The sequence below is a fragment of the Crocuta crocuta genome, unplaced genomic scaffold (genome assembly GCF_008692635.1).
Source record: "Crocuta crocuta isolate KB4526 unplaced genomic scaffold, BGI_CrCroc_1.0 scaffold17, whole genome shotgun sequence".
Lineage (NCBI taxonomy): Eukaryota > Metazoa > Chordata > Mammalia > Carnivora > Hyaenidae > Crocuta > Crocuta crocuta.
In genome coordinates this window covers 7,058,015-7,078,045 of record NW_027532041.1, presented here as the reverse complement: position 1 = coordinate 7,078,045, position 20,031 = coordinate 7,058,015, and the positions used below count along the sequence as shown (strand labels likewise).

The 20,031-nt window shown below is 39.0% G+C and overlaps 1 long non-coding RNA gene across 3 annotated transcripts in view; it reads right to left on the bottom strand.

Moving 5' to 3' along the window:
• The window catches only part of LOC144241732 (uncharacterized), a 331,611-nt gene that overhangs the window by 254,140 nt on the left and 57,440 nt on the right, over positions 1-20,031 (bottom strand). For all 3 annotated transcript variants that reach the window (XR_013338172.1, XR_013338174.1, XR_013338173.1), the window contains one exon: positions 1,521-1,628. This is a non-coding gene — a long non-coding RNA (uncharacterized LOC144241732). The remainder of the gene's footprint in view (positions 1-1,520; positions 1,629-20,031) is intronic.

Genomic DNA, 20,031 nt, shown 5'->3' with positions numbered 1-20,031 from the left:
GTCATCAGCCCAGCTGAGGAATTGGCCATTGACAGCTGGACTGACGGAATATTATGAGTCATCAAAGGAAGCCCATAAGAACCATACGGAGTGACATACCAACACTTTTAATGTGTCCATCAGAAACTCCCACCGCTGAGGACATTCACACAGCTGTAGGTTATTAGGAAGGAGACTTAAATGAACGAGGGAGCCCTCTTTAGGGTCATTCACTATCATAATAATGTTAACTAAAACTTGCTGGTGGCAAAGCAACTTCATAGAGAGGAACAATATATCACTATTTTTTGACGACCGACATAAGCTATAGGGAGTTCCATATTTTTGTATGTTTTGAGAAATTAATTTTATGTCTGAGTTTTATAGTGATCTCCTAGGGCTAATAAATATAGCTTTTTACCTGACTTGTAGACCTCTCAACATTTCAAAACATGCCTTTATTAAATACATAAAATTTCATTTGAACTACCCATAGAAAATAACTTAAAAAATAAACACCAAGAGCTTCTAAATTATTTCTTGGATACCTCAAGTGAATAATCAAATAAATTTATAATCTACAACCAACATGAAAGCTTTGAAATACTATTCTGAGTAGCCAAGACTCCATCTGAAAGAAAGATATAGGAGTAGGTGCACTTCTCTGAAAATTGTTTCTATAACATCACTGATAACAGGTTAAGGATATAGTACTTATTAGTAAAACTCTACCACTAAGTAAACCGTAGCTTTAGGATAAACCCAACCTGTAACTGTCATTCTACAGTGGAGAAGCCAGGCTCTTCTCCTCTTTGAGTTTCAAGTATGCCAGAGTTTAGAAAATCACTATGATAAAATAAGGATCACGTATCATAGTCTAAAAACAATTTATGCCTCTATTGTTCTTTCAACAAACAGTCAGTACCTGTCACGTGTAGGGGCCCAAGATTCCCATAATTAATAACTCTGGCTCAATTTAAGAGCTTCTGTTTCTGGACATGGCTAAGAGAAATGAAGTCGAGGATTAGGCCAAACACATTGGCGTCTGCCAATAAGGAAATGACAAAGAATCACTCAGGGCTCATTATAAGATAATGATCAGATTTTTCTTATATGTGAAAGATGCTTTACTCAAAAAGGTTAATACGGTTGAATCAATAAAGCACTTAATCAAAAAGCACCGCCAAGAAATCTATTAAATAAAAGAAAAAGAAAGTTTTTAAAAAGGTTTCCTTTTCCATTATAAGACTTCTCTATAAACGAATAGCACGTGAATTACGACCAATGCTCATAGAAAGTGTTACTTTGATACAATGCCATTTTTTCCAAGTCAATGTCGAAGCCAATGTCTAAGAAGCACATTCAGGGGAGGCTTGGTGGAAAGCGACTCCCAACCCCAGAACATTCCTTTGATTCCCCTCTTGATTTATAAGTTTTCCCGTTTTCAAGTTTCTGACTGTTCTGTATTATTTTATGACGTGGTCAGGATGGCCCCAGGAGACAGAGGAGGGACTCCGAGAAACAACGTTCACTGTACTCACAGTTGGTAGAGACTAGAAGCGTGGCAGGGCACATCATGCAGAGTCACAGGGAGACAGACAGAAGGCAGGAACGGGGCAGAGCTTAGGCCTCAGCATTTATTGGGGTTTCTGCAGAAAAAGCAAGCCAGGGCAGATACACAGTTTAGGATTGGTTTGTTGGAATCATTTCAGCAGGCTGTGGACTACAGAGATGCTTCTTCCGCTGTTGAGGACCTGACCCTGGGATGATTAAGACAAAGCACTGTTATTCCTGGGGTGTAGGAGCCAGAGAGATATGGCTCTGGGTGGGCTGGTTTGCATATGAAAGGCAGGCTTTAACTGGGCCCTCTGCTATGCTCTCTCAAGAATTAGCTAGTCCCAAGAGTGACAGACTCTCCCCAGCCAGAAAGATTTTTGCTAAGATGTCAAAACATTATAATATACATAAGATACACACACACACACACACACACACCACACTGCCTTAGGATGAACTCAAATAAGGAGGAAAACCCTTACATGAATTTATCTTTACACAAAAACGGTAAATGATGGCCATGTATACGTTAGGCTTTTCAGGGTGCTTTATTAAGACTGATGTTGATTTGTCCCCCGTCCCCATCATTTTCAGTGGCAATTTTTACATCATAATTCAGCAGGGAGTGCCTGGATGGCTCAGCCAGTTGGGTGTCAAGCCCTTGATTTCAGCTCAGGTCATGATCTCACAGTTTGTGGGATGGGGTTGCCCGTTGGGCTCTGTGCTGATAGCACGGAGTCTGGGACACCACTCTCCCTCTCTCTCTGCCCCACCCTACCCCCCAAAGTAAATAAACGTTTAAAAAAAATAATCAGCAGAAAAGCCAAATAAAGACTCAGAAGTCCCATGGTCTTCATTTGTTTTCTCACTTTTGAGCTGTATTTCAGAAACCCCATTTTCTTTCCTTCCTCTTATTCTACACAAGACTTGAATATGTGCTATTTGTTTCTACTCAAAATAGAGCAAGTGTAACAACCAACTCTTTTGAGACACACAGCACAAAGTCTTCTCTGGCTGAGACTCAGACTCTAACGGAGAAGACAAGGAAGGAATATTTGAGGCCCACTTCCACGAGGCTCCAGGCACTGGGACTTGTGTGGTGATGCCTATAAATGTGTGAAAAAGTGCTCAACGCTGAAGACAAAAGGTCTAGCTGAAAATGTTCACATCAAAAGATGTAAAGACCCATAAGAAATAGGTTATGGTCATTATTTCTGAAGTGATAAAGACTCTGGAAAGATCTACTTTCTTGATGCTACATGGCCAGGTGGCCACATATCTGGGTTGGCCTGATACCTGCTGGTTTACACCTGTTGTTACAGGGGACTTTAAATAAGCACTTTTATTTTCAAAAGTGTCCTGATGGTTTTAATTTAGATTCTAGCTCCACTGTTTACTAGGAAAACTGGAGCAAATTTCTTGAGGTCAGTCAGTTTCATCATGTGTAAGCGATAACAGTGGTACTACCCTCACAGGGTGTTTATGGGAACTATATTAATGCTCATGAGATGCTCAGAATAGTGTCTGGTACTTAGCAAGTACTAAATAATAGTTATGATTTTCTGCCGTGGCATTTTTTTATGAATCAAGAACTATTACGTGGTAGTTTCTTACATTTTAAAGTAATCATGGGTTATCTGCCTATAAATATATGAAATAAATATCAGGAGATTTGGTTTCTAGAAAGAATACACATTCTCATTGTATATTAATGTATAATTTTTTGGCCAGAGGTAAATTTTAAAAAATGGTTGATTCTTTTTCTTTTTTCAAGTTTTTATTTAAATTCTAGTTGGTTAACATGTAATGTTAGTTTCAGTGATTCATCACCTACATACAACCCTCAGTGCATGTCATGTCAAGTGCCCTCCTTAATACCCATCACCCATTTAGCCTATCCCCCACCCACCTCCCTCCATCAACCCTTACTGTGTTCTCCATAGTTAAGAGTTTGTTTTATGGTTTGTCTCTTTTTCCTCCACTGTGTTCACTTGTTTTCCTTCTTAAATTCTACTTATGAGTGAGATCATATGGCATTCATCTGACTGATTTATTTTACCTAATATAGTACTAGGAGTCTCTGGCTCCCCCTACATCATTGCAAATGACAAGATTTAACTCTTCCTTGTGGCTGAGTAATATTTCATTGTGTGTGTGTGTGTACGCTGATTCTTTTAAATCGGAGTTTTTGCAGGGCGCCTGGGTAGCTCAGTTGGTTAAGCATCCAACTTCAGCTCAGGTCATGATCTCACGGTTTGTGGGTTCAAGCCCCGCGTCGGGCTCTGTGCTAACAGCTAGCTCAGAGCCTGAAGCCTGCTTCAGATTCTGTGTCTCCCTCTCTCTCTGACCCTCCCCTGCTCACGCTGTCTCTCTCTCTCTCAGAAATAAATAAAACATTTAAAAAATTTTAAAAAAGGAGAGAAAAAAATAAATTGGAGTTTTTGTCTATAATAAATAAATGTAGAGTATGCTATTCAATATGAAGATGGATTTTTCTTTCAATAATTCTCAATTCAGAAAATAGCTTGCAATCGATGTATATAAAATTGTGGTATTCCCTATTCCATAAATTTGTTTTATAATCAGAAGATTTAGAATCATGAAAATCATATTTGGAAATATATACAAATACTTACATATCTGTATATGTTTATATTATATATGTGTGTATATATATCGAATATCACCTTTTCATACGTGTGTGGATATTTGTGTGTAAAGTGCTTAATTCATAAAGATACTGATACATTTGACCATACTAAAATTAAGAGACTTTTTTAAATGTTTTTAGTTATTTCTGAGAGAGAAAGAGAGAGAGAGAGAGAGATGGCATGAACAGGAAAGTGTCAGAGAGAGAGGGAGATACAGAATCCGAAGCAGGCTCCAGGCTCTGAGCTAGCAGTCAGCACAAAGCCCGACACAGGGCTTGAACCCACGAACCATTAGGTCATTACCTGAACCAAAGTTGGACACTTACCGGACTGAGCCACCCAGATGTCCCTAAAAGACCTTTTAAGAAAGTGATAAAACTAGCCACAAAAATGGGAGAAGGTGCTTATAACACATATAACTGAAAGTGATAGTACCAAGAAAATATAAAAAGGCTTACATGTCAACAAGAAAAAAAATAGAAAAAAAAGGGAAAAGTCAGGAATAAGTATTTCATACACAAGAAACACATTTGGCCAACAAACAGATGAAGTTGATCACCATTATGAAAAACCTTGACAATGTGTATATCAGATCGCAATGCAATATCACTTTTCGAAATACACAGCCAAAATTAAGAAGTCTGACAAATACCAAGCATTAGAAAGTGAAACTACCTCAGCAGTTTTATGAAAATAATTTGTAAAGCTGTAGGTCTTATAGATTTGTATACCCGAGGGTCAGCACCTGCCTTCCAAGGTACATATACAAGGTGAATGTTGCATGCGTGGACCAGGCATCAACACAAGAAAACTCCTACACTACAGTTCAGAATAATAAAAGCTTTGAAAATGCCAATGCCCATGTGCAGGAAAATGGGTAAATTGTGGTGTATGTTCATGTGGTATATGTCTGTTATAAAATAATTTTAAAATGAATGAATTACAAATACAACATGGATGAATCTTACATACAGGTTGAACAGAAGCAAAAGTAGAGACAATCAATGCATTGTGTAGATAGATGCATATCTTCTTGCTTATGTGCATATGATAAAACTATTTTTTAAAAGGGATAATAAATTGGGGTGCCTGGGTGGTTAAGTGTCTGGATCTTGATTTCAGCTCAGGTCATGATCTCATGGTTAGTGAGATCAAGCTGTACCTTGGGCTCTGTGCTGACAGGGCAGATCCTGCTTAAGATTCTCTCTCTCCTTCTCTCTCCAGTTCCCCCACTTATGCGTGCATGTGCACTCACTCTCTCAAAAATAAATAAACTTTAAAAATAAATAAAGGGATAATAAATACAGGATATTGTTTTCTGCTGAGGCAAGTGAAGGGGGTCAGAAAAGAGTGTACATATAAACTTAAGATAAACATAATATTCTGGTTCTGGGGTTAGGTTGTAAGTTCATGGGCATCTTTTATTATTAAAACAAATAAAAGGTCATGCTTATTCAAGCAATGATGGTATATCCTGGACCAAGAATTATGATTAACTCAATTCCAAGCATCTGGGGTCCAACTGGCTTTAAAAGGTTAGTGGTGAGCAGGTTATTTGCCTTTACAGACTTTCCTTGCTTCATTTCGTGTCAAAATGAGTATCTTACAAGAGTCACTCCACATGTCATTACTTTGCCTTTTTGTAATAAATGTCAAAAGTTAGAGTTTTACGGAATAGGAAAACATGTGCTTTCACGTTTTATAATATCTACTATGGTGATCGCTGTTTGGCAGGCCATGGAGAGCAGAGCTGATGCCTTCAAAACTGTTTGGGTAACTCAAAATGAGACAGAAAAAGGAAACAGACTGAAAAACAAAGCTAGAAAAGTTGATTTGTTTTCCTTAATTTTTCTTACCATTCACCTTTTTTGGCAGATCTTTGGGTGCTGTGCCTGCCACGTGTTCCGTGTGCCTAGTGCAAAGTACAGATCAGGGAGAGGCGAGTGAAGGCCATTGTCAGATTTGAAAATATGAACTTGGGGGGCTGGGTAAGTGAAGCGACTGGCTCTTGATCTCAGTTCAGGCTGTGATCTCACCGTTCATGAGACTGAGCCCACCTTGGGTTCTATGCTGTTGGCGTGGAGCCAGCCTGCTTGGGACTCTCGGTCTCTCTCTCTCCGCCCCTCCCTGGCTCTCTCTCTCTCTCAAAATAAATAGATAACCATTTAAGATACAGGTTTGTATTTTCTTTTTTTCCTCCCTATGTTTTAGTTTAAATTCCAGTTAGTTAATGTACAGTATAACATTAGTTTCTGGTATAAAATTTAGCGATTTGTCATGTACGTAGAACATCTAGGGCTCATCGCGTAAAGTGCCCTCCGTAAACCCATCTGTAGGAGAGAAAAATGTATGACACAAAATGGTTTTTATAAAGACTCAAGGAGAAAGAACTTTTGAAATTCATTAATCTTCTAATTATTACTCCTTATATTCAGAATACGATAATATAGAAAAGCGCAGCTTTAGACATCTTGTTTTGTACTTGGTCATTTAAAGTTTGAAATTAATATTCATTACTATGATCAACTGAACTCCTGGCAACAGAACAAAGAATACATAATTTCCAAGTGTCATAAATGTCAATAAACTATTTTAGCAGATCAATATACTGAACATAACATAAAACCCCGAATTTGTGCCAACCTAACAAAAACCATTCATAAACATCTAATTATTCACTCTGCATAGAAAAATCTTGACTAATTCCAGAAACGAAAAGGCAGCACTTTTCTCTTCTCAGAACCTTGAGACTATGACAACAGACTTGGCATTTGATCAAAATCTCCAAATTGGTGATGTCAAAGAGTTCAGCTGAGGAGCACATGTGCATCTGTTTCCTCACACGGTTGCTCCCGTAGCCTCGCTTCGCGAGTCATCTGTTCTTAGCCGGGGAGCGTTCTAGTTCCAGAGGAATTGGGAGTGGGATATAATGAGCAAGAAGGGGGAAAAGCCTTGTATGGCATTCCTTCATTCATGCAATAAATATTTATTCTTTATCTTCCACATGCCACGTGCTATGATGGATGACAGAGAGCGCTGCTGAGCAAAACCAGCAAGACCCCCCCTCCCCTCCCCCCCCCTTCATGCAGCATACCATCCTGGGGGCTGCAGCCCAGGGAATGGAGGTGCACACAGCGGAGAGGCGCGCGCTGTGACAGAAGCACCCCGGGCTATAACGCTTGCAGCAGTCTGAACTTTACCAATCTAGAAACACAGGGCGCCTGCGTGCCTCAGTTGGTTAAGCGTCGGACTCTTGATTTTGGCTCAGATCATGATCTCACGGACATGACATTGAGCCCCACATAAGATTCTCTCTCTCTCTCTCTCTCTCTCTCTCTCTTCACCACCACCCCCCCCGGCCCGGCCCCNGATTGATTATTTATTTATTCATTTGAGAGAGAGAGAGAGAGAGAGAGAGAGAGAGAGAGAGACTGTGTGGGCTAGTGGGGGAGGGGCAGAGAAAGGAGGTCGGAGGATCTGAAGTCGGCTCCAGGCTGACAGCAGCTGAGAGCAGAGAGCCCCATGTGGAGCTTGAACTCACAAACCTTGAAATCAGGGCCTGAGCTGAAGTTGGAGGTTCAAGTAACCGAGCCTCCCAGGTGCCCTATCTCCTAGGATCTTTTTTAAAATTGCAAAATCCAGGAGCGTCTGAATGGCTCTGTCATTGGAGCCTCTGATTTCAGGTCAGGTCATGATCTCACGGTTTGTGAGCTAGAGCCCCTTGTCAGGCTCTGTGCTGACAGCTCAGAGCCTGCTTCAGGTTCTGTGTCTCCCTCTCTCTCTCTTTTCCTCCCCCACTCATGCGCTCTTTCTGTCTCTATCTATCCCTCTCCTTTAAAAATAAATTTTAATAAAACACAATAAAAAGAGTTTTAAAAATAAAATAAAATAAAATTGCAAAAGCCAGCCTCACACGCCAAATCAACTTAACTAATACATTACAATACAGGCATTGGCAGGTTTTTAAGTTCCTCCAAGGGATGCTAGTGTGTAGACAAGTTTGGGAATCACCAGTCTAGAAACAGGAAGATAAACAAGAGCCAACCGGAAATGATCTCTACATAATGGACTTGGTATCATTTTCAGACTACAAACTCAGATATGTTAAAAAAAATTCTTTATTTCTCTGTAAATGACTGCAACTTCTCTTTTAAGCCCCCCAACTGCACAAGGTGGCTGAAGTTTCTCTTACTTCTTCTCTTTGTTCTCGATTCACTGGGGCTGGAGGTGAGGAGAACTAGAAAGGACCAAAGCAGGAGAGAAGGGTTAGCAGTGGTGAGGATCCATTTTACCTCCAGCTGGTCTCCACCCAGGATGCCTCCACTGGGTGCTCCCTGACATGGCTTCTCCAGTCAGTATCTGAGACCCTAGTGCAGCTGCTAGGGTCATCCCATCCATAGGGGCTCCCGGCCGCCAGGACTGCCACGCCCAGCCTCATCGCTCCTGGCCACAACACAGACATTCTGCTCCCCCCACTTCACACTGCTGTTCACTTTAAAAACAGTGTAGAAAGGAATTATTGGGAATGAAAAGCACTGTTTAATAATATATCATAATAAATCCTGGTACTTATTTCTCCCTATCCTCCATGAATTATACAAAGAAATTTTTACATTAAAATGTGCTTTGCCTATAATATTATCAATATTATCTTCAACCCTCTGCTTCTTGCCTGAACTGTTTTTGAAGCCACTTGTCCATTTGGTCAAGGTTGATTTTTTTTTAAATTAAAAATACAATCCATTGATCTGAATGTCTGTTTTTGTGACAGTACCATACTGTCTTGATGATTACAGATTTGTAATACAGTCTGAAGTCTAGGATTGTGATGCCTCCAGCTTTGGTTTCCTTTTTCAAGATTGCTTTGGCTATTTGGGGGTCTTTTATGGTTCCATACATAGTTTAGGATTGTTTGTTCTCGCTCTGTGAAGAATGTTGGTGTTATTTTGATACGGACTGCACTGAATATGTAGATTGCTTTGGGTAGTATTGACATTTTAACAATAGTTTTTCTTTCTATCCAGGAGCATGGAATATTTTTCCATTTTGGGGGGTCTTCCCCAATTTCTTTCATAAGCTTTCTATAGTTTTCAGTGTATAGATTCTTCATCTCTTTGGTTAGGTTTATTCCCAGCTATTTTATGGGTTTTGGTGCAATTGTAAATGGGATGGATTCCTTGATTTCTCTTTTTGTTGCTTCATTATTGGTATATACAAATGCAACTGATTTCTGTGCATTGCTTTTATATCCTGCAATAGACACTCAGATCAATGGAACAGGATAGAGAACCCATAATTGGACCCACAAACGACTCAACTAATCTTTGACAAAGCAGGAAAGAATATCCAATGGAATAAAGACGTTCTCTTCAGCAAGAGGTACCTGGAAAACTGGACAGCAACATGCAGAAAAATCAACCTGGACCACTTTCTTACATTATACACAAGATTAAACCCAAAATGGATGAAAGACCTAAACATAGAACAGGAAGCCATAAAAGTCCTCAAAGAGACAGCAGGCAAAAGGCTCTTTGACTTTTGCCGCAGAAACTTCTTACTCAACACGTCTCCAGAGGCAAAGGAAAGGAAACAAAAGCAAAAATGAACTATTGGGACCTCATCAAAATGAAAAGCTTCTGCACAGTGAAGGAAACAATCAACAAAACTAAAAGGTAACAGAAGGAATGGGAGAAGATATTTGCAAACGACATATCAGAAAAAGGGTTAGTATCCAAAATCCATAAAGAACTTATCAAAGTCAACACCCAAAAAACAAATAGTCCAGTGAAGAAATGGGCAAAAAACATGAAGAGACACTTCTCCAAAGAAGACATCCAGATGCCAACCAACGCATGAAAAGGTGCTCAACGTCACTCATCATCAGGGAAATACAAATCAAAACCACAGTGAGATACCACCACACACCAGTCAGAACAGCTAACATTAATAACACAGGCAACAACAGGTGTTGGCGAGGATGCGGAGGAGGAGGATCTCTTTCGCACTGCTGGTAGGAATGCAAACTGGTGCAGCCACTGTGGAAAACAGAATGGAAGTTCCTCAAAAAATTAAAAATAGAACTACCCAATGACCCAGCAATTGCACCACTAGGTATTTATCCAAGCGATAAAGGTATGCTATTTTGAAGGGGAACATACCCACCAATGTTTATAGTAGCACTATCGACAATAGCCAAAGTATAGAAAGAGCCCAAATGTCAATCGATGGATGAATGTACACACACACACACACACACACACACACACACACACACACACACTGGAGTATTACTAGGCAATCAAAAAGAATGGAATCTTGCCATTTGTAACTACATGGATGGAACTAGAGGGTATTATGCTAAGCAAAATTAGAGAAAGACAAATATCATATGACTTCACTCATATGAGGACTTTAAGATACAAAATAGATGAACATAAGGAAGGGAGGCAAAAATAATGTAAAAACAGGGAGGGGGACAAAACATAAGAGACTCTTAAATATGGAGAACAAACAGAGGGTTACTAAAGGGGTTGTGGGAGGGGGGATGGGCTAAATGGGTAAGGGCCATTAAGGAATCTACTCCTAAAATCATTGTTGCACTATATGCTAACTAACTTGGAGGTAATTTTTAAAAATTTTAAAAATGAAAAAGAATACAATCCATAAACCTTCTTAATTGAATGCACAAAGTGGCAATACTGTGCAATATACTGAAAGTTACCAAGCTGGGAGGATGGCCCTATCAGACTCTCCCCTTTAGAGAACTCCCAGGGTTCCCTCTAGCAACCTCCTGAATCACAGGTGATTCAGACCTGGCTAATAAGGCGACCATGTCAATTCTTTTTAGAGCAAATTTTTCATAAATACAAGTTAAACTCATTTGAAGATGAATACTGGCCAGTTTCTGTCTTCTTTAGTTCCTATATGAATCTCTATTTTGCAAACTCATCTCAGGATTGTGCTTCTAGCATCAGCTAAAAATAAACAATTGAAGTGAGAGCCTGTGTGTGTGGCTGGCAAAATTATTGTTCATTTGTGGTTTTATGCTATTTTTCTTAATCTCTCAGAAAGCCAAATACCTAAGAATACACACATTTTGCTCCTATTATATTTCTAGATCATGTTCATTAATAGATGCAACAATCTATTGGAATATACCAGGATCATTTTTGTTAGGTGAGGAAATACTGAACGTGAAACAAAACAGCAGTTCAGCAAAACTTACTAAGTATGCTTAACACTGGGTAAAAGGTGCTTGCAGATTTGGAGAAACACTAGAAGGAAACAAGAAATCAAATTAATGATTATGTGGTAGGTGACTGGGAAATGGGCATTCTTCTTCTAGATGTCCTTGAATTTTTCAGTGATTATCATAACAACTCATATTTTTAATAGTTTCTTGATGCTTATTACGCTAGATATAAGCACAACTACAACTCTGCTCACTAGAATATAGTTGAGGGGTGTCCAGGTTTGAGTAAAGTTTCTTAAAGTAGACTAAAACTCCCAACCTGTTTAGTCCATGGTACAAGAATTATGGTAGTCCTAAGCATCAGCATTGTAAAGGGCTACTGCTTCCTACACAAGCTTCTCTACACCTGAGAGGTAAGGGTCCAATATGGTAGGCTTTTTTTTAAATTGCAATATGGTGGTAAGCTATGCCAAACATTTATCATTCATCAGTAAAAACTGTGCTCAGGCTGAGAGCTTTTAAATATGCATGACTAAGTTCCCAGTGTGCTCTGTGGTCATTTATTTACCATGTGGCAGCCTGCCTGATTGCCTGTTACCTGATCAGTAAAAGCAGTCCAGAAACTCGAAGTGGAATAGTAGAGAAAGTTCAGGTTCAGATCACTAATTCTGAAGAGTGAGTGCTACTATATGGTGTCTGAAAGGGGAAATAAAAGTTCTAGGTGAGAACAAGAATGAGCAAACCCCTTGCCTTTTTACTGAGAAAGGAATAAGAGCATCTTCCTGGCTAGGATCAACTTTCCATCTCCCAGACGATCTCCCCGTACAGCAATGCTTTTCCTCCTTGCAGTAAGTAGATTCCAAGTCACATTCTGAGCCACAAACATGAGTTTTTGCAGACACTGCAGATGTGGTATCTGGCCATGAGAGAAAGAAGAGGGTTGGATAGCCCCACCTTCTTTTGTTGTAGAAGTAGATGGACTGTTAAGTTCTGAATGAAATGAAAATATCCAAATACAGACACTCTTTCTTCCATCTCTTTGCAAATTCAAATCAGATTGAGCTTCAGCTATATTTAGAAACTATCGACAAACACTGTGGGATTTCAGAGTCAATCAGACCTCATGAATCTTCTGGTCAAATAGGAGTATATAAGTGTAAACAGCTAATGTGTACGGGAAAGTTAAGGAATGGGCCACAGAAGAGAGGACGCACAGTTTGAGAGAAAGTAAGGAGGCTGGCCAAGAGGATGAGGAGGAGGTTTGAGGGACCATAAAATTTGAGGTGGACTGCCAGGATAGGTAAGATTTCAGTAGACTGGATGACAAGAAGATGTTCATAGGAATAAGAACTACAAGAACAAAGGCTAAGAGGTGAGACCATGGAGGTCTCGGTAGGAAAAAGGTAGAACATGGAACATAAAGTCTTAATACAGGAGAAAAATTATACTACATACAGGAGGAACACACTTACAGACCATGAGCTGAATTTAGCTACCTGATGACTTATTTGACCTGGTCAATATTTAGGGGTTTTTTTTAACTGAAGAGAGTGGGAAAGGGTTTTGTTTGAAATAAGCTACCAATATTTAAATAATGGGAGGTTACACATAAATTTCTAAATGTTTGGCTTCTCTTGAAAATATCTAAAGTTACGGCAGCAGTGGTGGGCCTGTATTTCCACATATCAGTAATTAGTGGAGATGAGACGCAGACTTCTGAACAGGGTCTACAGTCTGTTGATGGCCACAGTATCTATCACTTCTTATTGCCTCTGTAAACGTCAGCTACCATTTATTATTATGATTAGGCTGCCTTCTCATTGTCGTTTGTAGCAAAGACATGTTTTTCTTAAACCTTGCTTCATATATGTCTGATGCCCATATGTATTTGAGTTGTTTTCACCTCCAACATAAAGGGATACATTGAACATCTGCTGGAAGAATTTGTTCTTCATTTGGTAGCCAATGGCAAAACTTTAAAATATTTGGAGAATTTAAGTAGCTGAATGGCCTGTGCCATAAGAAGCTTCATCTGGAAAAGGAAAATAAAATTAATTGCAGAGGGAAAATCAAGGTGGGAAAAAAACAAAGCGAGGCCAATTCTTCACTCAAGTAAGAGTAAAGAGGGTTGGAGTTTGGTGGTATGAGTGGGAAGAAAGACACACGTCAGAGATACTGCAAAGATAGGAGCAAGCAACTTACTGAATTGGAGGAAAAGATAAAGGAGCAAGCAATTCGAGTGACACTTAGCGACCCCTGGTTAGTTCAGTTGGTTGAGCATCCAACTCTTGATTTCAGCTCACATGATCCCAGGGTTGTGGGATCAGCCCCAGACTGGGCTTCATGCTGAGCATGGAAGCTACTTAAGATTCTCTTCCTCTCCCTTTGCCCCTCCCCCTCCCAGTCTCACGCACACATGCACACTCACTGAAAGAAAGCAAGAAAGCAAAAGAGCAAGAAAGCAAGCAAGAAAGACAATAAATGACAGTAAGATCTGAGACCACAGTACAATGGTAGTTCCAGTGACAGAAATAGAGGTGAATTAAGTTAAATGCAGGTAAGTCGAGAGTAGCTGCCATTTTTCCCAGGGGAAACTATCACTTGCTCTGGGTCATGGTGAGGTTGTGTTGCCTGCTGAACATTCTAGTACAAAATTTCATCAAGAGGTGGGGAGCCTTTTCTAAAAGTCAGTAGAGCATATCAGTTAAAAGCATGGGCTTTGGAAATAGATAGCGCTCAGACCCCTCATCTATAACACGAGATCCAACTTTCCTTGAGAAGCTTAACAAGAAAATGTGTAATGTACAATGGCTGCTTAGTAAGAAAAAAAGTTGTTGGGAGCACCTGGGTGACTCAGTCAGTTGGGTGACCAGCTCTTGGTTTGGGCTCAAGCTATGATCCCACAGTTGTGAGATCTAGACCTGCATCAGGCTTCACCCTGAGCATGGCACCTGCCTGGGATTCTCTCTCCCTCTCTCTCTGTCCCTCCCCTGCTTGCACATGGCTCTATCTCTCTCTCTCAAAATAAGTAAATTAACTTAAAAATATTGTTAAGTATTTGAGCTGAGAATGGAGGCTATGAGAATAGAAGAAGAAACTAAAGACAAGACTGTAGAAAGAGAACATGTGGCATGAATGACACTAAAAAAACAAAAAAACAACAACTAGAAATGCAGTGACAGATAAGTAAGCCAACCTTTCAGTGATTCTGGATTCAACATAGCTTGACAGTCACTGGGTGCAGAGATTGGGACCAGAAGTCTCAGGGAAACAACATATCTGCTCTTAAACTTCCAAGTGGCATCTCCTTTTTTATTTTTACCTGCTTGTATGTATGACTGGTAGACTTATCTCCAGAAGTATCTACTGGCCCCATGTCACATCCCTCCTCGATAGACAGGACCAGTGACAGAGAAGGGAGATGGTGGATTGTGTAGTACTGCCAGAAATTAAAAGGATTTTGTCAAAAGACCTTACCGTAAGTTACAGATACAGTAGACTACTGAAGTAGTAGTTTAACCTTTATATTTTTAACCTCTCACAAAAGTCAGTAATACTCAGACAAAGGAGAAAACTGCCTAGTGAAAAGACCTAGTGAAGTGACGCATTTTATCTCAGCATGTCTCTCTTGAAAGCTAAATAAGTAAACAAACAAACCATTTCCAACTTCTCTTCCCCAAGATCTTTAACCCTAGAGCTGGAAATAGAAGGAAAGAAGCCAATGAGAGCAGGTTGTCTGGAAGATTGGAATGTTCGATTCAGCAGTGACTTAGTGTCTTGGATTAATATGAACATTTCATATAGAAGCAAGTTAAAGCAATCGAGGAACAGTCTTCACCTAGACTCCAGTCAGAATAAAAGTTGTTTACTTGGCAAGAGAGAAAATTTCATTAAAAGTTGGAAAGATGGTTAAAATGTGCTAAGTGGCACAAACATTCACTTGTTAATTTAGGAAATCAGGAGATGTCATATGTCAAGGGTATACAATAATGGTGAAGGTGAAGGGGTTAAACTAAATGACCTCTAGTTCTGAGACCTTCCAGCTCTGACAATTCATGACACTCTATAGAAATAGATTCTCCAATACACACTGTGTTATTCTTCCATTCTTTTTTTTATACATCTCTAAATTGTTTGTTTGGGATTCATAAGAGAGCTTCATCTGCTTCACAGAAAACATTGATTTTTGTTAATTTCCCTCAGTACTAGGTTCCAAAATGAATAAAATGGAGCCAGCAGATGAAGGCAATTTTCCAAGGCTTCTCATAGGGTAGCCTAGAGATCACATCCTAAAAACAAGATATGTTTTGAAGAATTTCTAACCAAGAGAATCACAGGGACCTCTCTTAGCTTCTCTGTACATAGTCTAGTTAGATCTTTAGCCTCCTACTAGTTCCCCAACAGAGGCCAACAACTACCTGGACTCCCCCATGTTTGCCAAATTCCCTTATTCAAGCAAGAAGCAGTAGTGAAGTTTCTTCAAAACAAAACTCAAAAGTCCCTCAAATTAGGATATATAATCTAATATTATATATTTTTTAAGTTTACTTATTTATTGAGAGAGAGTGCAGGAGAGAAAGAGAGAGAGAGAGAGAGAGAGAGAGAGAGAGAGAGAATACCAAACAGGATCCTCACTGTCTATGCAGAGCCCAATGTGGGGCTCGAACTCATGAACTGTGAGACCATGACCTGAGCTGAAACCAAGAGTCAGACGCCTAACCAACTGAGCCACCCAGGCACCCCAATCTAATATTATATATTTAATGGCTCAGTTATAGTTCTTGACCAAACCTTGTTAGAGCTAGGGCAGCACAGGTTACAGGGCCAAGTCTCTAGCTTCCTCACATATATCTGAATTCAGCTGGAACAGATCTAAACAAAACAAAATGATCAGAACTGGTTTTCCTCAAAAGATACGTTGATTGTTCTTCTCTGACTGAATCCTGTTCACCTTGAGAAATTGAAAAGTGATTTACAGTAAGAAAAAACTATATTTCTCAACAAAACTTTTAGAATAATTTTTAGAATTTTTAAGGTTGAAGAATTTATTTTGAAATATTTGACCTAAGTCAAAGTTTGACCAATTTTAGAATATGCATTCACAGGGCAAAGCTCTGTTCTTTGTGGCTTTCACTACGAAAATGGTCCCAGTCCGCAAAACTCCAAACCGAAACCATTCAATATCAGACTCCGAAATCTGTTTCACTTGCTGGTTCTGACCGCTAAAACAGAAACGTATTGAAAACACAAAACGTTTCATTGGCTTGAGATGGGCAAGGACCCCTTAGAGAGATCACAATGCATGCCAAATAGATCACAGTATGTTCAGATACATTCAGAATATCAAGAATTTATGAGTTATAGTATATCTGAAAACTTTATGGTATGTACTTTTCACAAATTCTAGTGGCTTTTCCTTGAATAAAATAATCACAATGAAATTGGATAATCAGAGTTACTCTCAGCCTCTTTGCCTGGGCCACACAGTACTTGCCATTATTTTTAGAGGAGCATCTGAAAATACTGATGCTACAAAATAGTCCCTTTAGTATCAGAGGCTTCTAATTTTAATACTAATCAAACTAAACCCTTTGAAGCACCCTGACTTCTCTTGCTTCTGTAGCTTATTATATTCATTACCTCACTTCAATCAGGTTCTGGATGACTTGTTTCTATTTTAGTTAGAGCCCATATAAGAATGGTTTAATCATACTAATAAGGATTGGCCTGATTCTCCCATCCCAACGCTTATGTAACTTCCATAAAGTCAAAATCCCCTTCAAAGTGCCTTAATCTTGAAAATGCATGCGCTGTCCATATGGGAATATCTGTACATCTTTAAAATATTGGAATTTTTTTTGCCATTATTATTTTCTCAAAACAGAACAAACAGTGCGTGTCATGCCCATCTTTTTCAGACAAGAAATCTCCATAAAGTACTTAATGGGCCAACTGGAAAATGTACTAACAATACAATCTTTCCTGGTTTTTCAATTCACTACAGGTGGATAGTCTCTGAAAAACCCAAGACAGTGAACAGATTGAATCACTTTTAACAATTTGAGTCTTGAATGAATTCCAAAGTGCTTCGAGTCAAGCTGTTTTTCCTTTAACTAATATCTCAAATAAAGATTTAATAATTTTTCTTTGAAAACTGGCCCCAAGTACCGGAAAACTATATGCTTTAGAAAACCACATTCATTATAAAATGAGTATTTGGGCATTATCATTACCCTGATATTTTAATTGGTATTGCCATAAGTTTTGGGGCAGGGAGTATCTCTTCACATTTTCCTTTGGTATGCTGAAGCTCTCTAAAAGAGACACAATGCTAATAAACTGAGAAATTAAAACATAACTGGGAGATTTTAATATATAAATATCATCATGGGGCTTTGAAAAGAAAAGTTGCAGACTGTCGATGCCAAATATGCTAAGGGCTTTTTTTTCAACATTTTAATGGGCCTCAGAATTCTGGTTTGGTATAAAATGTATCACCAGCATGATAAAACCACTCTCAATTTAGTACCAACCAACATTTTAGGCCAAACTTGCCATCAACTGAAAACGAAGGTCAAGAAAGCAAATGTACATATGCATATGCCTTAAAAAAAGATGACATAAAGCCCATTAAATTATAATGCATACAACAAAATAAATCAAAATATAAAGCTCGACCAACTAGCATGTGATCTGAGATTTAATTTCAGAAAACCTGAAAATAATCTCTTTTCTAATTATGTATATTTCCAGGTCTTCAAAATTTGCTTCGACTTCCATTGTTAATGAGCACAGCCAGAACTACCTCTTACTTCCTTGATTTAAATATGGCAAATGCTACAGAGAAAGATAGATTACCGATTCTTGACATAAATGAAACAGCATTAGCAGATTTATCATCGTGTGTGAAGAAAATATACTTTCTATAGTCTTCCTGTGTCAAGAAAATCCTTTCAATCAAGCCATCTCATTCCTCCATATGCACAGGAAACATTTATCGCCATAATCACAAGGGTCAATGAACAGTGTGGAAACCACATTCTGAGGTTAGATGAGCACAGACTTTGCCATCACTTTCAGATTGACAAATTTGGCCCAACTCACGTTATTCTTCCAGAATAAGAGATATTGAGAAGGAGGCATAAAGATAATTTATCCTAGCAGTTGCTTTGGTGTTTGAACATTAGAAAAAATAAGATAAAATCTGGCACCTGTGTTGTCTAAAATGCACAGCTACATAAAAAAATCTCATCTTTTTGTAAAAACTTCTGTTTCCCCAGTTGCACTGCTTGAAAGTGAATCTGTGGACCAGAAGGTTGTTCAGGATTATGAAACTTAATGCATTTTACCACAAGCAAATATAAACATTTTCAAGGAAAGCACAAGGCAAACGACATGAAAGACCATATGTTTTCAGTGCTCTCCATGTCAAAACAATACCAGTCTCCAGAAAATCACTGCTAGTCATATTGAATTATTTTGCCAGATATCTTCCCAAAGTTACTTGGAAGAAAGTGCAGGGCATTCCACATACCGTGTAATGGCTAAAAATAGATTTCCCCAGACCAAACATATTACATCCATGAATTATTTTATTGGCCATAACACCTTAGAAGATTCTGGAGTTTTACTGCTCATGGGTTAGTGGCAAAGGTAAAAATGAGATAAGAGAAAATGGAGACTTAATTCTCTGAAAAATGTTTCTCAACAAGCTGTGGAAACTCCTTTCAGATAAACTAATATTCTTAATACACAATAACAAACCGGGCATTTTCCTCCCCTAGGGGCTAAGGTTACTTTTTTTTTTTGTCCTGCTGAGAGTCTACAACCTTTAACAGGTTCATGCCGTTCTTGCCATGCTCCGTTTTGAAGTTCAAACGCGCAGAGAACAAGAACAAATCAACCTGGGAGTGGAGGGGCTGAGGGAAAGATTCTATAAGACCTTCCAGCTCTAACATCCCCTGGGCTACCTTTTAACTGGTACCAAGATACCGCCCAGGTGACTGAATAGGTGGACACTGCAAATTAAGTGTTCAGCCAATCATCCTTCCTCACACCGCTCTAGAAATGGCCTCTTAAATTGCAAACCACTTTCCAGGTAATGCTGTCAAAAACTTGGTAATGAGTGTTCAAAACAAAATCTCTATTACCAAAGGAGAAAGCCCTGCCCTAGAGATAGTCAGCAATCCTGTAGACAGGGAACGAAGGGGGAAAGCAAAATGGAAGGATTCTTCACTTGTGGTTTTGGTAGGATTATTTGTGCCTTCCATAATTTCTTTTCTCATCTCCTTATATTTTGAGTGCACCCGATTTACTTCCTAATGCTTCTACTTATTGAAAGCTTACTGTATATCAGACCCTTTGCAAAATGCTTACCATATTTTACCACATCTAATCTCTCCAGCAACCTAATGCACACCTTGACACACAGAACAGACTAAATAAACGGCAGGGCCCAGTGCAAAATGCAAAATGTGGGGTCCTTGGCTCAAAAAAATGTAAAATAGACTTTTCCTTTCATTTGTGATCTCTCTCTCTCTTAGGGCTGTTTTTTTTTCTCTTTTTTTTCTTTTTCTTTTTTCTTCCCTCACTCCCCCCCACCTTTTTTTTTTTTTTTTTTTTTTTTTTTTTTTTTTTTTTTTTTTTTCCCCT